Source organism: Vigna umbellata, chromosome 4 (genome assembly GCF_029865625.1).
Source record: "Vigna umbellata cultivar VRB3 chromosome 4, Vumbellata_1.0, whole genome shotgun sequence".
NCBI classification, from domain to species: Eukaryota; Viridiplantae; Streptophyta; class Magnoliopsida; order Fabales; family Fabaceae; genus Vigna; species Vigna umbellata.
Genome location: NC_142168.1, coordinates 30133990 through 30143127, shown reverse-complemented (window position 1 = coordinate 30143127; position 9138 = coordinate 30133990). Strand labels below are relative to the sequence as shown.

The 9138-nt window shown below is 26.1% G+C and overlaps 1 long non-coding RNA gene across 4 annotated transcripts; it reads left to right on the top strand.

Annotated features, from left to right (window-relative positions):
* The first annotated feature begins 1646 nt into the window (after positions 1–1646).
* LOC124830557 (uncharacterized) lies at positions 1647–4547 on the top strand. 4 transcript variants are annotated; one of them, XR_007028238.2, is made up of 5 exons: positions 1647–2185; positions 2266–2393; positions 2946–3038; positions 3134–3181; positions 4249–4547. It is a non-coding gene; the product is annotated as an uncharacterized LOC124830557 (long non-coding RNA). The 4 variants fall into 4 exon arrangements; XR_007028272.2 differs by having other exon boundaries at positions 1648–2185; positions 2270–2393; XR_015785429.1 differs by having other exon boundaries at positions 1649–2055; positions 2270–2393.
* Positions 4548–9138: the final 4591 nt, after the last annotated feature.

Below are 9138 nucleotides of genomic sequence, written 5' to 3'. Positions count from 1 at the left end.
CAAATGTGATTAAATTATATAAACAACTCAAATATTATTATAAAATAATAAATTAGTTATAAGAACTAAATTTATGTGTAAAATTGAAGATTAAATTAGAACAAAATTTTAAAAAATAACTATTTCTAATTTTAATTAAAAGTTAAAAGATAAAAAAAATATTTAACCTATTAAATAATGATAGAACTGTGATTTTGCTTTAAATTTATTATAAGGATTATTACATCAAAATGTGTTTTGGTGAGAATATTAACATATAATATCTTAAAAATTTAAGAGAGAAAAAAAAATTCATCGATCATACTTATATAAAAATAACAGTTTTAATATTTTATCACACAAATTTTATATTGTTAATAATAATCACACAACTTATATGTTTATCAATTTTACTTGTAACAATTAAATTCCTCAAAACAAGATACGTTAAAATAAAAATGAAGGTTCTAAAAGTATTTTTTTTATTAATATGGAATTATTCAAGATAATTGACCATAATAATTTATCGTTTACAACACTTCTTTCAAATCGATAAATAAATATTAATTATTTTCAGTTTCTTTATAATATATTAAAATTTATTCTATAGAGATTTTTTTAGTAAAAGTGTTTATTATCTGAAATAATGTAATTAACTAGCTGGGTATTAAAGTTAGTGAACTAAGCACACAAGTTAAGTTTAAAAAAATGTAAAGTTAAACTTACTCATATATTGGAAAAAAAAATTGTAATTCAACTTCATCTCTAATAAATTAGTGAATAATGTAGGTTGAGAAATAAGAGTTACTGTGTTTTTTTTAAAATATTATTGTATGGATTTTTTTGTAGGAACATATGAAACGAAATTTGAATTATTATATATATATATATATATATATATATATATATATATATATATATATATATATATATATATATATATATATATATATATATATATATATATATATATATAAACTAAACTTTAAATGTGAATTTTTTATCATAATTTTTCCTTTTGGTAATCAAGTCTCTCAAAATTATTGACCAAATTCATCATTAATTAGTTACAATGATAATATGTATAACTTTTGTATATATTATTTTTGCTTACCTAAAATTATTAATCAAGATGTCAGTAATCTTTGAAGTTATACAGTGTTTATGTTTGTGTCATAATATATAAATATAATTTATTCTTTATTGTTTTTTTAATATAGATTCTTCTTGTATCTTTATATTTTATTATTGTTTCTTTATTAATAAAAAAAAAGGAAAGAAACTTGTTAATATTGTAAGCAACACTGGATTGAAAAGAACAAATATTTATCACCAATTTTAACGTTAATTTTTTTAATCAAAATCTGGATAGTTAATACTAAAGATTAATTTAGTGAGCAATTCACAAATTAATTATATTTTTTTATTCCTAATGAATACTATTTTTAGATATTCACAAATTCGTATCTAAATTGATCAATATTATAACTAATTATTTTTTGTTTCTATTTATGCATTTTATTGTGGTAATACACTACAAAAATAATGTATTTTAGAGGGGGTTTATTTCCGGCGTTTGTGAAAACCTCTAAAAACTTCCGGCGATTTTTGTAAAGTGAAAATATTTTTTCATTTTCCCGCTTTATATCGCGCTAATAGTTTGTATCCCAAAACATTTGATCGTCTTCTAAAGAAACCTCTAACTCTTCGTCTTCTTCTCTTTCATGAAATGACTCTCAAACCAACATAGAAGGTCGACCATCGCCATCTCCTCCTATAAGAATCGCTTGCGGTGAGCATGGTGTCCGGCGACGTCGTCGGTGCGACCAGCTTCACTCCTCTCTCCTTCTTCGCTCGTGAAACAGAGACTCAGGGCCTTTCTTCACCTCCATCCACGGCAGTTGTTGTCTTCATCATATCCAGCACCATCGCACCTCTTCATTGTCGGCCACCGTATCTCCTTCATCCACGACTACACCTTCCCCAAATTGTTGAAGCCGCCGCCGCTCAGATCTTGCTAATTCGAAACCACATCATCGACAAACAATAGTGGCTTTTGACCTAACCGGCATCGCTGTGAGCTCCCTCCCTTTCTTCTTTCGATTTTCCGATCTGGTGAGAGGGGTTTTGCTCCTCCTTCTTCATTCTTCCCAAATCCGGTTCGCTTGGAGGAGGATCTAATCAGGCTTTGTCTCATCTCCATTCGGTACCGGTCATCGTGCGAATGGAAAGGCTGGTTCAAATTTTTATGATGAATTCTAACTCATTGATTTTTCTTTGTTTAAGGAAGATGACAAGGCAAAACTTGTGGAGGAGACAGGGTTGCAATTGAAGCAAATTAATAATTGGTTCATCAATCAAAGGAAACGCAACTGGCACAACAATTTGGAAAGGGCATACCTGTCCCATCCCAGGTAGGATCTTGGTTTTCACTACATTGGTCGTGCCTATTTGTTTGCAATAATAACTTCAACTGGCTTCAGGCTGTGAGTCCTCTAAGAGGTAGTGATAGTCTTTGATCTAGTACTTTAGTGTGATTTTCTCCTGTAGAAGTCCAAATACAGTTTTTTTTTATGCTTGATTACTGATTTCAATTTACATGTATTTATGATGCTTCAATGATTTTGTGGTTAAGAGATACATATTTGTGGAAGTTTTTTCAACTGTAACTGGTTAAGGATATTGCAAGACAATATCTATTTGGTATATTATTTTACGGTGGGGGTAACTATGGTCCATGAAAGGGTTAGTCTTTAAGTCTTGCTAATGTGATTTTTAGGAATATGATGGTGACTTCTAGTTCAACCCATGTTGCTTTGTCTTTCATTATAGTCCATGCATCTCCTATAAAACATTTGTGTAGTTGGTTTTATTCTTAATTGGTGATGTTCTAAATCTGCTTAAGGTACTGCTTAAAAACATGAATCTGCTTGATCATAGTGATAACTTGTCCTTCCCCATTGTAGGAACTGTATAATGTTTCACAAGAAATGAAGCTAAAGTGAGCACTGTCCATGGTCCTCTCTCAAACAAGGCAACAAGAATGCAGAGATGAAGAGGTTTTGAACTGTTTAGATTATAGCCATTAGTTTCTGCAATATGTGTACCTTCAAAGAAAATAAGGTATAATACCTACCTCTGTTCTTTTATGCAGGTTCTTGTTGAAGCAAAAAGAATAGCTGAATCTCGCATGCCACCCAAGGTAAATTTTTTTAAAGAATGCTTTGAGGAATTTTGTACGTCACATACACCCAATTGCCAATTTAAGACCAAGTAAAAAGGTGCATAACATTCACGTTCATAATCTAAAATTACTACTTTCTTTTTCTCTTTTCTTAGCCAAGCAAATGCAACCGTTTATTTTGCTTCATTCACTACAATTTCGCACCAAACATCATTTGACAACTTGGCTCCTCATCAAAATATCACTTTAATTTAGTCATAGAAATATATGAATAGAATTTGAACCACTTTCTGGGCATATTCACTGCCACAAAAAAAACCAAGTGCTTCTTCTCTTACCCACCTCTTTCTGTTTCCGATTATTTGTTCAATTTTTTTAAGAACTCTTTGAAAACGAATGTTCTGTTATCTAAGATTTTTAAATGATAGAAAGAATCCAGCATAACAAATTATTTGCCAAAATTTAACAACTCATACAAATGATAATATTTTTATGTTAAAAATACTCTTCATTATAAATTCAAATAAATTACTAAACCAATTAAAGATGAAGAAGATGCAAAAATTCAAACACAACTTCTATATTAATTCATTTCAACTTAAAATTCTACGAGTTGTCTATAACTTTTCAAGTTCTACAATCAATCAAAATGGAAAATTATATTATTATATTATTTTAACTTATAGTATTTCTATGATGTTACGCCTTCCCAAAATAGGATTGTGTTCCTTGAAAATTACGATTTAGAATTTCAGTCTAGAAATTTTTTAATTTTATATACATATAATTAAGTATACACCAGGAATCATATAATAATTTTATGAAGAAAAATCATATAGCCTTTCTCATTTTAAAACTTCGAATCTGCAAATAGTACAAATACACTTATCTACTTTTATATCATTAATATCAATTAATTCTCATCTTAAAATGATAAACTTAGACTTTAAAGTGGTTTTAGGATACTAAATTTTGGAGCTTTCGGTGCAAGGTTTGATTTTTTTACCAGGCATTTGTTTTTTTTATTATGTACAATGTTTTAGTGTTAAATTTTAATGCTTAATATTTGTTTATATTGTTTTAAGGTTACATACAAGAATGTCAATGGGTCATCAAAGGAGAAAAAGAGATAATGTCAAACGCAACAAAAGGGCTCACTCAACAATTCTACTGGATTTTATACTTTAGATTATTTTAATGGGAACTTTTTAAGTAATTATGTGAGGTTCTTATTGTATCATAGGTTTTAAAGAAGACTTTATTAGTTTATTAGAAGCTGTAATTAAGTATAAATGTAAATCACTATTTGAACAATTTGTTGTGTTAAAACATGTTTACTATTTATTTTATAATATTCAATTTTAATTTCAAATTATTTGATTGATATATTAAAGAGTTTTTATCAAAATTATAAATAATACAAAAAAAATATGAATTGCATATTTTCTGCGGTTTTGAAAAACTCTCAATAATACCACCTGTTTTCATAAAATCCCTTTTAATATTGACGGTTTTGAAAAAAATTGCCAGAAATTACTTAGCGATGTAGTTTTTCCCAACGATTTTCTTAACTGTGGGTAATGTATTTTTCGGGGTTAAAATCGTCGGAAAAGAAAAAATAATCTCGATAAAATTGTAAATTTTTGTAATGATAAAAGGTGTATTTTTGGTTCATAAATAATTTTAACCGAAAGTTAAGTCAAATTATTGTTTGAACACATAGTGACTGTGAAAACTATAATATTTATATTTATTTTTTAGAAGAATAACCACTTAATACACATTTAAGATCTTTAAAATCTAATTTACCATTATTAGAATTGTAAGAGTGAACAAAAATAGCTTACTTAACATGTTGTATTTCTTTAACTTTATTTAAATAGTTTAAATGTGATTAATTTCCCTATTTTATTTAACTTTAAATGAATTGTGGGTTAATGAATATTTTTTCTAAAGTGGTGAGTTACTTTAATTAGATAAGTATACACAAATTCCATTGATAAGTGTATATAATGAAATGATCAAGTATATACTTAAACTTAATCAAATCTTTTGAAGTCCAGTTATGTTATACTTATTTAGTATTTTTTTTATCAACAATTTATGTTTGGGTAAGTTATTCACTTTGAATTTATCATTTTACATTTCTTAAATAGATTAGTTATTTTAATTTCAAACTAGTTTATCCTGTTTAAATATAGATATTGTGTAAATTTAATGATCATATTTTAACACAATAGTACACGATAAAACAAATATGATATTATTTTATGTTGGACTTGCATAACAATATTTTTTAATATTTTAACCAGAGGATTCAAACATCTATTTTTATATAATCTATAAATAATTTTAAAGCTTTGTAAGTTATACGAAAAATTGTCTTAACTTTTGTATTCTATTATTATGTATATCATATGTTGTTTACTTATTATTAGAATAACAGGGTTGTTAAATAAGGTACACAAGGATGGATGAAATATTAATGTTAAAATGTAATTAGATTAAATGTAATATTTTAATTAAAAATGACATAAGTTCATTATATAGGGATAAAAGGTAAGATATAATTTTGGTGAAGACGACTTCAATCCCTTTAAATTTTATTAATAGATTTAGGCTATTATTGAGAAAATATTTTCTTTTCTATATCTTTATCATCCTAAATCAACATTTAATTATCCAAGCAACTTCACTGAATTTTTCACTAAATTTTAAATGTCTGGTTATAAGAAAATATTATGTAACTAGACAAAAACAAAATCCAATTACTTATTGAACTTCTAGTTTAATATGACAAATATGACACGTATAGTATGATCACTTGGTCAGTCAAAAACAAAACAATTAATAAATTTTCCGGTCTCACATGAAACAGTCGGTAGATCGATCAGTCGGACTATAGACATAGTTAGTGCTAAAAATAATTACATCAACCATAAGTGAGATAACTACTGTTGGGCCAATTAGGTCAACACTATTTAAAAGTTTATCCTAAAATCTATAAATACAAGTTTGATATCTAAATAGTTGGTTATGACCCCTTAGTCAGCCAAGGACGAAGCAATTAAAAAATCTTTCGGTCCCACATAAAACGGTCGATGGATCGATCGGTTGGATTATGGACATGCTTACTGTTAAGAATAATCATATCAATCCTAGTGAAATCACTACTGTTTGGGCCATAATTAGATCGACACTATTTAGATAATATGACAAATTGTAAATGAACTGAAGTGGTATTGTTTACTTGTGTTAAATTTCAGGATGACAGATGTTTTTACAAGCATTATATCATATGTAGAGTTGTCTTTCACTTGTTGCAGCTCACTTCAATATGGGAATACACTTGAGTTATGCTATATTGCTACAATAATATCATATGCATTTGAAAGTACATTATCCTAGCAAATTAGAATAATAAATTACAGAGCCAAATTTTTACACATTGCATTTCTTTAGTACTGTGTATATGTAATCATGTGAGTTGTAATGTTTAGCTTACAATGACCATGCTTGTATCAAACATTAATGGTTTTATTTCACACTTTCACCTTTATATTCAATCTTTTAAGTCAACTTCTGCTATGTGGATTGGCCCTTCGCAACTATGATTATCAAACTCTCGAGTTAACTCGTAAACTCGTAAGAGTTTACGTTCTCAGACATGACTTTCGAGTTAACTCGGAAGTAAACTCGTTTTCTGTGTAAACTCGATAGAATTGATTGTGAAATCGGTAGGATCGTGTGTAAAATCGTGAGTTTAGAGCGATTCTGCGAGCTTAAAAGTTATATATTTAATGAAATGCATCAAAGCTAATGACAATAATTCAAGTATTTATGTTTTACAATATTTAACTTTATGAACAATATAACTATGAATTTTATTTATTTAAAATTATATAATTTTGTAGACTTATTTGAATTAAAATATTATTTATATAATTTTTTCATAAATTCTTACAAGTTTACGAATCGAATTTACTTGACTCTCACGAGTTTACATAAATTCTCAAATTTGATAACTTTGTTCATAAAGTGCTATAATTATTTTCAATCATCATCATCTTTTCCAGACATTTTATCATACAACTCATGCACAATTCTAATTTTCTAGTTTTCCAACCAACAAGTCATCTGGAATTGCCAAGGACAACTTTGAAAAAAATATTGACCATTACTTTCTCTAAATTTTCTGTTATTTTGTATTAATGAAAAAAAGATGGACTCTAAAAGGAAAAAAATTCTACATTATCAAAAAATTCTATATGACGATTAAAAAGAGAAACATACTTTTATTATATTGTCAGTATAATTATGGTATATAATTTAGTAAATTTTGGATAAATTCATTATCCCACTCATTAAATAAAATATCGAACTGAAATGAACTTTTATAGTAGTCTGGATTTAATTAAATCATTTAAGTTAAAAAAATTATTTTATGTTATTAAAAATTGTTATTTTTCAAGTATAAAACTAATTAAAATAATGATTTTTTAAAGTAAACCAATAAATGAAGTCATAATAAATTTATTCAAATTAATTAATTCAAAACGTGAAAATAAAATATAACGCAATTTATATAATACAATTATAAAAATGAATATCGGATTTATTAAATAATATGCATATGAGTGGGTTAGATAAAATTGGATCCAATCATAAATAAAATACAATCTAATTAAATCGAGTTGGATTTGATGAAATTAAATTATCAGATAACCTAACCCAATCAATATTATCAATAAAAATCAAATAATCAACAAAAATATTATCAACAGTATAAAACACTGTTATAATAAAGTGACATAAACTTTTTTTAATAGATAAACTGAGATTGAACAGTTAAAATAAAGAAATTAAAATGGTGAGAAACTTAAGAAAGCAAAAGTAAATAATAAGAAGTGTAGATAATGATGGAAGACAGTAAAGACAAAGTATGGATGGAGAAGAGCAATCAAACTTTGGAATCTTCATGCTCAATTTATTTATTTATTTATTTATGTTAAAAATATGTTTCTTGAAATTAATAAACTTCTATTCTAATAATTCAAACTCAATAATGTTAGAAAAATTTATAATCGTATGAGTGAAACCAATAAAATGAAATTAGTATAATTTGATGGGATATAAGGGTAAACTTAAAAGTTCAAATTTTCTGTTGATTTATTATATATATATTTTTATTAGTTAGAAGTTTTTAAAATAATAATTATAATAATTAATAAATTTAACATATAATAATGTAAAAATAACAAATAACTTTAGACTCGTTAATGAAATTAGTTAATTATGTTAAATTTTTCAAATCTTGATATTATTCCTATAATGTCCATACACTTTTAATGAAATATAGTTTTACCATACAAAACAATTATCAAGTATATGATCAAATTTATTATTATTTTATACATACTTTTATTAAAATTAATTTGATTCATTAAAAATATAAGAGAACTAAAAGATTACTTACAAATTTAAGCAGTTTAAGAATGATTATATCAAAAACATAAAAGAAATATATCTATTTTAAAATTCATCCATATAAATTTAGAAAAACAGTGAGTATAGTTTTTCTTTTTATTATTGTCTTGTTCTTGTAAAAGTAGCTCTTACTGTAAAAGGTAATAACATTGAGAAGAATAAGTTGTGTCAATTCATATTTTTACTTCTATTTTCCTAAATGGAAATCTTCATTGTCAAAATCCTTCTAGTTATATAGTTTTTGTTTCTGATTCAGATTTCAGATTGACTTGAAAAAGATAAACATGACTGAGAATACAGCATCGTGAAGGTAGTTTATTTGGATAAGAATTTCAGTTTTTTTTTTCTAATAATTTAATAATAATAATAATAATAATAGTTAGATGTCAATGTCGAAAAGACCACATCAAGATTTTCTTGCCATGTTTTCCGCAGGCGCAGAAAATTCCAAAACAGTAGAAAGACGACAGAGATAAAACCAAAATAGA